Below are 14,948 nucleotides of genomic sequence, written 5' to 3'. Positions count from 1 at the left end.
CCCTGTTAGGAGCTGAGAGATGGCTCAGCCAAGGAAGATCGGGGGATGGAGAATGAATAACTGCTGTTCTCAACAGAAATAATTCCTGGAAGTGGGGGCAGATGAAGAGTTAGGTGCAGAAATGGATGACTAAGTGTATATTTCCCAAAATGGATAGGCTGCCTTATGTCTTTATTAATGTCCAATGGGCTAGTTATCTTGTTTGAATTTATGAGGGAGTAAGTTCAGGTAGGAGAGGGGTAAAGACCAAGAGTTGGTTTAAAAAAACAAAAGGTATGGACATTTAAAGCGACCTTTTTTCTTTGCAGAGGTGCGCAGCCCAGATCTCATGTCAAAAGCTTTGGGCAGCTTTTGAAAAACATTTTGCCGTTATGGAAACCAGCGGGAGTTCGTGTTAGCTCTAGCATGTCAGGATTCTTCCATCAATGCTGTTCGAAGACAGAACACAAGGAAAGTGTTGGTCTCTGGGACTTTGTAACAAGCTAGGCTGTGTAAGCATGAGAATTTCTTAGAAATCCATGAGATTTGTCAGGTTTGTATATCAGCCATAGAGGCAAGGTTAAACTATAGTGACAAGTGACCCCTAAGTCTTAGTAGTTTAAAAAAACAAGGTATATTTCCTGTTTGTGCCCTTGAATCTTCCGCATTGTCCTATCTCCAGGACTCTGTCTGATAAAACAACCACAAATCGCTGGTCATTGTGGCAGAGGGAAAAAAGAGACAGTGGCAGTGTGTGTACTGGCTTTCAAAGCTTCCCTCTGGAAGGGACTCCAGCACTCTTATCTTTTTACTGGCCAGAGCGAATCACAGGGCCACATCTGGCTGGGAGGGCAAGGTATGGCCATCTTAACATATGCTCGGAAGAAAATCAAGAAAGATGTGCCAGATAGCACCCATGGCTCACAGATGTAAGTAATGCATAGAGGCAGCCAGTTGAGGTGATGGCAAAACTCCAGATAGCCCTTTCTCATTTCTTGTGAGTGTGTTATGGGTGTGTATGTGTGTGCACATGAAAGTGAAGAGCTAAGGCTGAATACAGACAACTGGAAGGAAAGATAAAAAAGCTATACCCTCCCCACCTCAGCCCCTCAGTAAACTGCTTATGCAGGGGCTTACTTATAATAGAACTGTTTAATTCATGTTTTAAGAACCCCTGTCTGCTGGGCTGAAAACAAGCTGGGACAGCTTGGATATGACTGAAGAGCTTTTCTGAGCCAGACTGAAGGAGACAGGTATCGAACTGGATTATTCAGGAGGCGGGAAGGCTGCTGCCCACTCAGGACACCAGCAGGAAGCATGGTGGTTGGGAGAGAAATGGAAAGACTTTTCTCATAGGGAAGCAATTCCCACCCTCTGGGTTTTTAATCTTGTCTAATGATTTTATCTGGCACAGAAGAAATTGGGGGAAATGAGCATGTTTTCTTCAGTCTTCACCCAGAGGGTAATTCTTAAGAAGAGAGTGATCATTTGTGATACCTTTTCTCAGATCTACCAATCTTTTGCATGATTGTTGTTTTATTGAGATTGCAAAGTGTTCTTGAATCAGGCCTGACACATCAGCCACTGCCTCCCAAGCAGCCAGGAAAAAATTGACAGTTTGCACATCCTCGGGTTAGCTTCACATTAATTAAAGCTTCACACAGCTCTGTCTGCTTCCTTTTGTTATTCACATGGGTTTTTGTGAATCATGCTGTTTACAAATAAGGCTAAATCCAAATGCCACACTTGCATCTGAATGTCCAGATCCAGGCCCATTCCTAATTGCTGGACGTACAAAAGAGAGACTTGGTGGGCAGAGACAGTGAGTATAAGGAGACAGAAGAGCCATACAATTCAGTTTCTTGCAAAATAAACTTCAAGAGTTATAAACTTCCCTTTACTATCTGAAGCTTCTGGAAGCCAAATGTCTGAAATATATTAAGTAGAAGTTTGCCTGTGTTTATAGCTGTTTCCTCAAAATTAAGATTTCACTTGCAGAATATCAGCATAAGCAGTTTATTTTGTGTAAAATCTGAGGTTCATTACTTGCGTGCATGAACATGGGGGAAATAAAGAAACCACCTAAAACTAAAAAAAGAAAAAATTCTAAACACTAGGGTGATAGAATCTTTTTAATCTGTCAATCAGATGTTGTTGGGTCCAAAGAGCAAAGCTACTCTATTTTGTGTTACATTTTATCTACACTATTCCTTTGTTAAAAATGGAATAGGTTTGTGAAGTCTACTTATATCAAATTTTAATGATTGTTCATTAAACATGTTTGAATGAGATTAATGTCAATTTCAAATATGCATGAATCAACCCGACATGATCCCCCACATAATTAGAAAAATGTTTCAGAGTTACTGGCTACAACCTAAGTTGTTCAGAATGATGAAAACTTCAAGACAATTTTATATGGTTACATTCAGAAATTTGTCAGCAAATTTGTCAGATGTCACTTGACAGCTGGACTCATGTACTAAGTAAAAGGAACTGCTTGTAAGTCGGTCTTCAGTGGTGTGGTGGGGAGGTGGGAGGTGGGGGAGCAGTTCTACAGGCTAGGATTAGGTTTCAGTCTTGTAGTGAACCTGAGCCTCCAGACTGTGAACTTCACAGGTGCTTCTCAGTCTCTATCTCCTCCCCTTAGATGGAATAGGCTGATGGGTTGGAGATGGAGTTGGTGTTTGGCCAGGTGGGTTAGGTCCTGATGAAGCCTGGACACATAAGCTCTGGGAAACCAGCTTCCCCAGAGGCCAGACCTTGTTAATAGAACAGAGGGCTCTGGAATATTGCAGAATGTACCCCCCTCCCCTCAATGGTGGAAAGCAAAGGGCACTTTACTCTGCCATTCACTGTGAGGACCTAGTAGAGCTCTGGGAGGTAAAACTCACAAAAGTGTGGAGACCCTTCTCTGACCAGGCCTCCCTGGAGTTTTCAACTCAGACTTGTCCACACTGACCCTCCAGCAATTCAGTTCAAGCCCAGCCAATTACAGCTCAGGTTTCCCTGACCAGGCACTGGTTCCCACTGGAGCTGCTGATTGGCAGGTCTCTGCTCCCATGCACTGTGGTTCTTATTTGCCTGTCATTAACTCTAACCTGGGGGGGAGGGCTTTGTCCTGTGACCTCATGCCTCTAATGGCTCTAAGAAGAGTTGTTGATTTTTTGCTCTTTGTTCAGCCTGTTACTTGTTGCTAGGATGGAGTGATGACTTCCAAACTTCTTACCTGCTGCACCGAAAATGAGAAGTTTGTCAGAAAATTGGAAATCACATTTATGTGGTATCTGTCCGGATTCTGAATGCTCCTGGAGTTCAGGCCCACAGAAGAGATGTCTTAAGGAATAACCATCCAGCAGCTGATAGCTCTGGGATGGAGGGAAAAACAGAGAATGGGGGGAAAAGACAGAGACGAAAGAAAGAAAGAAAGAAAGAAAGAAAGAAAGAAAGAAAGAAAGAAAGAAAGAAAGAAGAAAGAATGGAAGGAAGGAAGGAAGGAAGGAAGGAAGAAAGGAAGGGAGGAGAGAAAAGAATGGAAAGAACACAGGATCATGGAGCAGAGCAGAATGCCCATCTCTACCACTTCAGATGACTTTGGGTATCACACTGCCAAGTACTTACTGCCTGCCCTGTCCTTAATCTTGGACTCAGAGCCTGGGGCCCCCATGGCTCTAAACCCTAGATGGGCACATCAGTGTCCCCCACATCCCCTTTTCCATTCTTATTTATTCACTTGCTACAACTAAGCATGATTCTGACATCAGCGTTGCTTACAGTGTGCTCGTGGAGTTCATCAACCAAACAGGGTCATTTCTGAGACTATAAGGGGGTGTCCTTAATAATTACTATGGAGACTCAGGGGCAACTGTGATCTCCCAGGAATACTGGGGAGTGAGGTTACCCCACAAAGAGCCCATTCTGCCTATAGGTGATTTCCTACTTCTGGCTTGAAATATAAGTGATACCAATAGTGCTGATAAATGTGTAGTATCACATATTGTCAGAAAATTTGGATAGTCAAATTTTTAATTTTTAACCTCCATTACCTAAGAACCTGTATCCATCATACAATCTTTCTTAATACCGCAGAGTTTGAAATACTTTTGCCCTTCTCTGTTCTTTCTCTGTTTTTCTCCCACTTTGTATTAGAGTTATATGTATCTCCATCTTTTCTTCCTACTACATATTATATTGTTTGAGAGCAAAAACCACATTTCTTAAAAAAATTTTTTTAATCAAATTTTTAAAAATCTATTACAGGTACTAATGAGAATGTGATTTTGATAAACATGAAAAGCAAAAAGACAAATGTAAGGAAATGATGATTTGGGAATAAGAAATCTTATCTACATTGGCCTTAAGGGTAGAAAAAGGCATTTCAAAATGAAGCTTTGAAAGCCAGTTTTTGTTAAATGAGTTTACATCTAAATTTTAACTCTGTTGACAGTTAACTCAAGGGTCTTTTATCTATGCTTAATGTCACTAGCTATATCCTGCCATCGATCTAAGGGAAAAACTCCCTACTGAAATCAATGGGGAGTTCTATGTAAAAATCAATGACAGGATATGGCCTATAAGAATAGTGGTTACCACAAGTCTTCGGCCAGCCGGGAGGCCACCATAAATGGTACTTCAGGATAACCCTTGCAACCACGTTCAAAAACAACAATGGGAAAAGCTGCTATTCTTTAGAAGGGGAGAAAATGGCAGGAAGGAAATGGCACATGTTCCTACAGCATAACCTACATGTTCCCACAGTTCAGCTGCAGCTTTTCATTGTCTTTTCAGATTCCCAAAGAAAAATCCATGGAAAAGGACTAATGCTTAAAAAAGCCTGTATTCTTTGAAAAGAAAATAAATGCAGATTACCGTGCCTAAGAACACAAATCGGCCCATGTGCATGGAACCAACTGCTCCCTCTGCATTCACGTAGTATCCGCTGGCTCACACTTATCCACTGCTTGCAAAGGCAAGACTGACACATCCAGGATGAGAGCAAGAAGGAATCAAAGTAGTGAGGATGCTCACTCCCAATATTAGAGAGCTGTGTTTTCCAGGCAGTAAAAATATCTGAAAAACAAATTCTGGAATAGTTGGAGAAAAAACATGTAAAAATGTACAAGAGACAAGTCTCTTGTACAAATGGAGCATGACAATTAGTACCTATCTACACTTAGACAGGTCAGCTTCACCAACAGAGAATCCACCCGTATTATGGTCTCATGGTGTTTTTGGAGACAAAGAGGATGTGAGGGTGAGGTGGCCGTGATTGCATGCAGCCCCATCATTCTTGGTAGAGGGTAGGCAGCATTCCCAATGCATCTGCAACTTTGCAGATGCTGGATCCTGATGGTACCAGATTAGCTTCCTCTTCTCTTTAGGTAATATGTCCATTCTTGTGTGTAAGGTCTAAAATGAAGGCCCAATATTATGTATACTTTGTCATCTGAGGAAACCAGGAGGGCATCAAATGGCCTAACATCAAATTCCTTTCCTCACCCTGTTCCTGGGGTTAAGGTTCCCTAGCCAAACAAATCTCCATGTCATGGGGTCATGCAAGTTCCTGCTTATTCCTGAACAGTGAGTTTCAGTTCCCTGGTGGCCTGAGGAAATATTCAAACAAGCCAGTCACATCCACGTGCAGGAACCAGGGGTCACCTCACCCTCTTGATACTTCAAATCCTGCCTCCCACAGCACCCTAGTTGTTCACTGGGTTCCCAAGTGGCAACTCCTGTGTGTCCCTGTGTGCCACATGGTGTCTCTTTCTCTGGGCTGTAAGGTTACATGACTGGTAAATTGTTATTGATCTGGTCTGTCCAATGTCAGGTGTCCTGTGTTTGGTCATCCCCATCACCTGGGGGCAGGAATCCCACCCTCACCAATGGAGTGAGAGATTATTAAAACAATTTCCTTAAAAGTCGATTGAATTTAGAAGTGGTCTCCTCCACCCTTAGACATAAGTATCTGAAATAAAATGTAAACAGTAGAGCATGAATGTTTTGAAAGAAATAGCCAATATCACTGTGAGTTATGTTTTATAAGGAGTATTTTCCAAGTATTTTGAAGACCTCAAAGAGATGATGCACAGGAGTATGGTCTGATAGACAGAGTCTGTGAGGGAAAATGATAGAAAGGCATTGGGATCAACATGTTTTCAAAATGAGAGCAAGGTACCAATGTGGTGTGAGGTAGACAAGTTAGAAGGAGAACAGGGTGAGAGGAGAGAAGCTGAGGAAACACGCTTGCAGTATAAACAAGACTAGAACTGAGTGTGAATGGAGGGATTCTGTCAGCAGCCCAAACACCTCCAGAACCTAGGGGAGATCCAGGCAACTGGGATCAGGAGGTAACTGGCTTAGTTACTTTGCTTTGATAGTTACTTGAAACTATCACACTGAAAATATGAAACCATATTAGTTTCTCTCCACCGTATGCAATTTGTCTGCCTCTCTTACTTTATAATTTTGAGTTAAGTAGTGTTTCAGTGGTCAGTGAGGGACACACAAAAAACGTGCTATAGAAGCCAAGGAGAGGTTGGGCGAGACCTTGGGTGAGTGTGGGCCTTTTATGTTTCTTGCCTGAGAACAGAAGCTAAAAACCCACAAGTTGGCTGGCGGCACACAGAGAGTCAGCAGAACCAAAATTTCCCCATTTCATTCCATTATTTCTCCTAATTCTACCTCACCCAGCCACTCTGCAGCAATTTGAAGGTTTGCTATGTCCCAGATACCACAGTAGACCCTAGACACAGAGATTGCCGATCAGAAAGGTCACCACTTCCCCAAAGAGCCCATTGCTGGACTTAACCAAGCCGAGGTCATTCTTTGTGAAAATAAGGACCAAGAACAGCCACCTAAGGCAGCTTTGTAAAAAAGCTTCCAGGGGAGAGTTCCCAGAGGAGTGGGTGCTGCAAGGGAAATTTTGCAGGCAAACAGGACTTGGTCGGATATAGAAGTGCCATGTTACAAGACCTTTTTAGACACAGAATTTGTGGGACGTGGTGACCAAGGGGTCATGAAAGTGAAAGAGAGGGAGGAGTCTAGGATAATTCGGACAAAAAACTTGAAACAATGCTTCAAGAATGTGGAAAAGCGTCATGTGTCTAAGGAATTATAAATACAGTGGTGCCCCTAGTCCAAAGTGGGGTATGTTCCAAGACCCCCGGTGGGTGCCTGGAACCTCAGACAGTACCTTGTCTATACTAGGTTTTTTCTTATACATGCATACCTATGATAAAATCTAATTTATAAATTAGGCACAGTAAGAGATTAACAGCAACATAATAAAATGAAACAATTGTAACAATATACTATAAGAAAAGTTATGTGAATCTGGTTTCTCTCTTTTTCAAAATATATTATTGTGCTTATTCTTCTTCTTGCGATAATGTGAGATGGTAACATGCCCACATGATGAGGCGAAGTGAGGTGAGTGACAGAGCCTTAGGCTATTTCTTTAAACAATTTTTTAAAACATTTATTCATTTTTAAGAGGCAGAGAGAGACAAAGTGTGAGTGGGGGAGGGGCAGACAGAGTGGGAGACACAGAATTTGAAGCAGGCTCCAGGCTTCGAGCTGTCAGCACAGAGCCCAATGTGGGGCTCGAACCCACCTGAGATCATGACTTCAGCCCAAGTGAGACACTTAACCAACTGAGACACCCAGGCACCCCATTGGGCTATTGGCCTTCTGACAGTCTGTCGTCTGCTTCCTGTCGTGGGTTGGCTGAAGTAACTGAAATGGCAAAATGTGAAACCATGGATAAAAGGGGGCCATTGTCGTTTTAGGGTTTCTGGAACATAGCTTTTGGAAAGGGAAGTGGTGAGAAGAAGGCCAGGTCAAATGAAAACCATTGAATGAAAATAGGCAGGCTTGAAGCCTTGGAAATACGCAGGACTTACATGATGAAAAGCCTTGAAAGCCAATACAAAAACAATGGGCATCACTGAAATACGTTAAGAAGAAGAGTCATGTGGTCTGACTTCATGTGGTTACTCCTTCGCAGATGAAGGGGCAGTTTCAAGAGGTAGTCAAGAGAAATGTCTGAAAAGAGAGGAATTTAACCAAACATTGTGGTTGATTCAATGGGAGGTTGTGAAAGCGAGATCTTGGGGGGGGGTCTTCTGGCTGGGTAACGGGATGGGGCACTATGAATGCAGCTGGTGCCCTGAGGAGGTGGAGAGCATGCTAGCTCAGGGCTCCATGGAGGGGCCCAGGGGAAGAAGAGTCCAGAATGTGACAAATGTATGTAAGGTGTAAGAAGTTGAAGGATTTGTGTCCCGTGGCCTATTTTTCTGGCATTGAGGAGGCTGAGCCGAGTGCTGATGTAGATGCTCAGATTGTGGGAGCACTAGTCCCCTTGGTTTTGCTCCTGGCACGTAGGATAGAAAGGGAGGAGGCAGATGCCTGGGCTGACTCAGGTTGTTGATGGGGTGAGGAGGGACTGCACCGCCTTTCTCAGAAAGGCACTCCCTGACTGTGGCCCCATAGCACCTGGCTCGTTCCTCATCAGATCACAACTGATGTTTTTCTCGTCTTTTTCCCCACCAGATGGGGTAGCCCCTGAAGGTGGGCACAGTCAGTTTTCATCTCTGTACCCACTCTCCCTACCATGTTGCCCAACATTAGCAGATCCTCAAAGTTTTGCTGAATGATTGACTATATTAATACAGAGGACTTTGGAAAACTAGAAGGAAGATCAGGAAGGGGTTTAACACTGAATGCGTTCTGTGTATTACAAATAATGCATTTGGTGCTGAGAACGGGCTTCTAGAGTGTAACTGAGCTTCAATTCAAGTGACCCTGAGGCTCATATGTGTTGTCATTCCCTCTCCATTTCATGAGGCACTGAGCTGGCTTGTGATGAAGAGGAAGGCTGTGACCAACATTCTCATAACCTCGATGCAATCAAGTCAGAGTCTGTTCCGTTTATATTTGTAAAACATACATACTTACTATATCGAAGCACAGGGATATGCACATGTTTTAGCTTCTGTTGGGAGAATTATAGTGTAAGGTACTGTCTTTAAAATCTCTTAGAAGCATAATGGGGCCTACCAATGAATGAAAGAGGGTGCTTACATTCTGGTCACCAAAATCTGGCCTGGCAGTTGTCAGATAATTTTTCTGAGTCATTTGGGTAGTGACTGGCTTGGCCTCCCCCAGGGGTGCATACCAGAGAACTGAACATCAGGCCCAAGATTTTAGTGTTTTTATTCTATTTACAAGACAAATAATAAAAATAATAAAATCTGACAGTGAGTTTTACTTCATTACAGACCCTTGGTGTGGGGAATAAGAAGCTGCATGAAGGAATAGTAAGAATTTAAGAATACACGAGAATGTTACAACAGGGTGGGACAGTGGGGTGATTATGAGCACGGTGTCTGGGGCCCAGAGGAAGGCACTTGGCTATGCTGCACGCGGTCTGAGGAACAGAACCTCAGCTTCTCCCCCTTCAAGGCAAGCACACCCATGTCTCCCTCACAGGCTTGTGGTGAAGACAGAAGAGTTCACGCAGTGCCTGGCATGTCACGAGATGTGTTCAATAAAGGCAGCTAGAGGTATGTGAGCCAGGAGAGTCTGGTGGCATTGTGGCAAGGTGGCCACTGTGTACAAACTCACAGTCAGATGAAGGGCTGGGTGTGCTAGCCTGAGAAATGCATTCTTGCCAAGGTGCTACTTACACTGCAGGCTGGAATTCATGCTTGCGTAATTTGTAGCCTCATCCACCTCCTCATTTTTAACTTATTATTAATGAAATATAATAATGATCATGAAGATCTAATGACACTGAGTTCCCAGCCCAGACTAGGCCGGGGCCAGGCCCTTTCTCAGGGCCACTAAGTTCCATGTATTTAAAGTGTCAGGCCTGTGGTAACTGCACAGGTGTTGGTGACTGTCACTGCTATGGTTGCCATTTCTTATTTGGTGATTTCCTTTTCTGGCTCTATATACAAATTATGTGAAGAAATGGAACCTTAGACTGAGTGTGGCATAAAATGGGTTCTTTCTTTTCTTACTAAGGACCCACTGAGTTTGTGTTCTGGCCAAATTTGACCAGAGTAGTGTGCTAATAACCTCAGTTTTAGGAAGCCTGCTTTTGAAATTGTGTTGGTGTTGAACATGTAGAATAATGCAAATAGGCTTGCAGATTAATTTTATTATAATGAAGAGTGTGCTCATCTGGTTAAAATTATTGTTTTTATGCTGGTACTTTAAGATACAATTGCAGATTCAATTTTATGCCTAATATATTGTTTATTATTTTAGTTTACTACTTAAATTAATGCTGTTATGTTTACATAAGCCCCATAACTCCTTCTCTCCAAACCCTGTTTTCGTAAGGCTTGTGCTGGCGGTTTTTTAGAGCAAATTATAGCCTAAGGCTGTCTTTATGATGTTGCCATTTCGAACCCTTTGGGGAAGTAGGTAGGGCATATATAAATAAATAAGTACATGCTGTCAAACATCCAAATAAAAATGTGAAATATTCAATTTAAAAATGAGTATTTTATCTCTATCATGCCAAAACACCCAGATTTTTGGCTGTCTTTGAATATGGGTGGGCGTTGAGAGTCAAACAGATAGAGCCTGAGCTGGCTTAGTATCTTTCCCTTTTGTCTGGATTTGGAAAATGCTCCACAGCTATGTCCTACAGGTAGCACCTTGAATATGGGCATAACTGCACCCTGTTGGTTCTTCTGCCCAGTGGCTCTTCTCTACTCCAGGGCTTCCAGTAATCTCTCTTCAGAAATTCACTCTCTGGCCTACAAAGACCGTGAGGGCATCCGGGAAGCACAGCGATTCTTACTTGTCTCTTTTGTCTGGTTTGGTGGGAGGCTAAGCTGCTGGTGATTTTTCTCTCACTCACAATGGAGAGAGGTAAATGTCCCTTGCATTTCAAATTAAAATACTAAAACACAGAAGACAGATTCAGGATCTCTGATTTCCTTCGGAATGGGCACAGTTCAGGTAACCCTTATGAAATCAAAAGGGGGTTTAAAATGTTCAGGATGGCCATAATAACGATAGCTACCATCTAGTGAGTGTTTTCTGGGATTTGCTTTTTATGTGCATTATTTTTACATAGCATTTTTCCTAGGTGATAATGACTACTAATTAATCCCAGTTTAACATAATAAAACTGAGTCTCAGAGAAGTTAAGCTATTTGTCCAAGACCACACAGCAAAAGAATGGTAGGGGTCAAAGTTTTGTCTGATTGCAAATCTGCTTTCTTTCCTATTTTTTATTACTATGTTCTGATAGAATCTTGAAATGTTTGCAAATATGAGCTCTAGTCCTGCTGGAGGTTAATTTACACATGAAAGCTTACAGAGTGTTTCTTCTGTAACCCATGCTTCATCTTGCTTAAAAAAAAAAAAGTGTTATCTTCCCTGTGAAGGGTATGTTCCCCGAAGGAGAACATCCCACCTGCCTGAGAATCACTTCTGTCTATCACCCTCAAGGAAGATTTTGTCAACCTTTGCTCTCTTCAGATTGTGTTACCAAAAATAATTTTTCCCGAATACGTAAAAAGCTATCTTATAGCTTTTTGAAATCACACATAATTCCCCATTCTACATAGAATTTTGAGAAGCCTCTTCCTGCCTACTCACAACTCATATGGATTGAGACATATATAGAATATTATTGATAATATAAGGTAACAGATAATATAAAAAGTTCCTTCTCCCTCACATGAGCATTTCATACAGAAGATTTTGGTTCTGAGCCCTAGAAGCCAGCCAGTTATCTTTCAAAATGACAAAGGGAGTGGAAATCAGTGCATTTGCATCCAGCTTCACTAGTAGAAAAGCAAAGCATGTGTTCTTTTTATGGTGAATTCAAGGCTACGTGGACTCATCTATACCATGTCACTTGAGGGACCACCGAAATATTTGTTGGGACAGAGTCTCTGAGCAACTCTGTGGGGTACCACGCAATTTATATTATGCAGTGCATAATTCATACACCTATATACAGCAGTCCTGCTTGTACTTATAGTAGCTCCAGCTCAGGTCTCTGAAAGTATCTGAGTTTCTGTCTGATGAAGATATTGAGGGTGTTTGTTTTCATATGTGTCAGATAATAGAAAATATATATATATATGTGTATATATATATTGGCCTCTGCTCCTGGTTCCTGGCACAGAGCTCCTGAAACCCTTGTAATTTCCTAAGTGATAAGAGCACTATGAGCACCTTTTATTCTTTGCTCTTTGATGCTAGTTCCTGACCCAGAGCCCCTAAATCCCTCTGAATTTCCCCAGTGATAGGACTGTCTTTTGTCTAATGAGGCAACTGTGAGTGGGCTCCTCAATGACTCCTGAATGGACTCTGGTCACCAGAGAGATCAATCCATGATTAGAAGCTGGGAAGTTTCAGCCCTATTCCCATTTTCCAGAGAGGGGAGAGAGGAGTTACTCATTGATGGTAGGTACATGATGAAGCCTTCATAAAATCCTGATGGTATGGAATTTTAGGAGTTTCCAGGATGGTGAACACATCCATATACCAGGAGGGTGGTGCACCCCAACTCTACAGGGACAGAAGCTCCTGCATTTCACTTGCCCCCAGACCCTACCCTATGTATGTATCCCTCCATCATACCTTGTAATAAACTGGTAAACTGAAGTGAAGTAACTTAAGTGTTTCCTCAAGTTCTATCAGGTGGTCTAGTGAATCACTAGAACTCAAGGAGAGGGTTGTGGGAATCTCTGATTTGTAGCCAAGTGGACAGCAACCTGGGGACCTACTAACTGTGATTAGCACTTGAAGTGGGGGTGAACCCCTAACCTATGGGATCTGACACTATCTGCAGGCAGTTAGTGTCAGAATGGAGTTAAATTGTAGGACACCCAGATGGTGTCACAGAGTTGCTTGGTGTGAGGAATCCCCAGACATGGTGTCAAGGTGTTACAAGTGCATGACAGGAGGGGGAAATGGGCCTTTCCCCCCAATACAATACGAATGTGTTCTCTTAGAGGAACAGTCAACTGGTTTATTAGTAACTTATCCTGGAGCAAATTCCTGAGTACTGGAAGGTAATTCTGCTTCTGAAGGAGGTAAAATCAAGCTGAGAAAGGAGGATCTGAATCTAGCTTCAGGTTGGAAGATTGTGAGGAGACGAGGGGTAACACGGATCAAGTCTGCAACCGGGAGAAGTCAGAAGAGGGAGAAAGATACACTTCATATTGTTAGAATCAGACTTCCTTCTTCTAGATTTGGCCTGGGTCCTGTGAGCCAGCAATGCCCAGCCTGTTCCTCTTTACTGTTTCCAGAAGACTGTACCTCTTTAGAATTATTTTGATGGAATGTTGATATGGTTCAAAGTTTTATAAACTAGAAAGGGTAACGCTCTTGGGGTTTAGAAGTACATGAAGTGGAAATTATGAAATATTTCTGGGGTACCCACTATGTGAGAGGCTGGGAGACATAACTGAAGACAACAGAGTCCTAGATCAGTGAGAGACTGCACACATTGAGGTGGTTTTATATTTTCTGTGCTGGATCTCAGTAAAATCCTGAAGGTTTAGTGTAAAAAGTAGCTTAAGTGGTCTGAACATTTCCAGATCAGAATAAAAGGATGGAAGGTCAACCTTTTCAAAATACAAATGGAATTATTATCAGAAGCAATTAATACTGATTGAAAGGTTCTTGCCAAAGGCAGGCAGACACAAAGACTATACCAGCTGGTATATAAGCCAAAGAAATTGCAGGAGTCCAGCATGCCAACTGGTGAGAACAGAAACCACCTACTCTCCTGCAGCCTACGGTCCACATTAACCTGAGTTTAATATTTCATTGTATTTATTAGCATAACTTTATTATTGTGGGAGAGTCTTCTCCAGGCACATCACATAATTGTTTGCTCTAGGAACAATTTACAGGACTTATCAGCTCTTCTACAGAAAGCATAGTTTTCATACCAAGTTGGAATCCTTCACCTAAAATTCCTCTCTTTGTCTTTCCTGCTAACCCTAAACATCATGAGCTTTACTCAGTCATCATCATGTATTCCCCTTTGCTGCCCCCTCACAGACAGACTTACCTTAAACCTGAAGGGATCCAGAATACACCACTGTAGAGAGTTTTGTTTTGTTTTTGTTTTATTTTGTTTTCTGAACTCTCCTTATCTGTCTAAAAGCAGAGCTTCCCCGAATAATTCCACCATCATAAAGCCCTTCACTGGGAGTTTTGTAACTAAAAGATTGACTTATCACTAGACACAAGAAATCAGAAATCAGTACTGGTATAAGAAACCACCTAGACAGACAGTCGAAAAACTACTATTTCTCACATCTATGAATGAGGAAAGCTCATTCATCTTTCCTAATGGATATTTGCTTTCCAATAAATGCCTTTTCTTTCCCTCCTCATCCCTTATTAAGATGGTGTATAAGTCCCAAATTCTAGCCATCTTTTGTAGTCAAAATTTGTTTGAACTCTTACTTACTTATGTGGATAAAACTCCGTCTTTTTAATTGCTAATCTACCTTTTATCAGTTTAGTTTGCATACCTCCATTTCTAAACTTAAGTGTATAGAGGGAAAATTTTCCCTCCCCAACAAAACCAAACTCAAAAATCTCAGTAAAATCCAAACTTGTCTCTCCCACTCCAAGATGCTCTCAAAACCCTGTGGAGGTGGTATTCTTTCTTCACAGCAATAAACTCAGCTTTGTTCGTTTAACATAGTACTGGTGATATTTGGAGAATTGTCATTTGACTCTACATTTCACTAAGTGGTGAGAAACTTCTTTTTATGTAATAGAAAGACCTCCACTCAGTTGGAATATTACTATTCCACTGAAAATCAGAGAAAAATTTCTTTTTGTCAGAATGCAAGTCTTAAAGATTAGAAACAGATTTGTTCAGAAATTAAAAAAAAAGTTAATTTGTGATATGTGAAAATTGTTGGAGGTTGAGTGCACTGGCGGAAAAGGATGGAATTTTTCATTAAATCCCA

This window comes from Felis catus, chromosome B4 (assembly GCF_018350175.1).
Source record: "Felis catus isolate Fca126 chromosome B4, F.catus_Fca126_mat1.0, whole genome shotgun sequence".
Taxonomy (NCBI): Eukaryota; Metazoa; Chordata; class Mammalia; order Carnivora; family Felidae; genus Felis; species Felis catus.
This window is presented reverse-complemented; position numbering follows the sequence as displayed.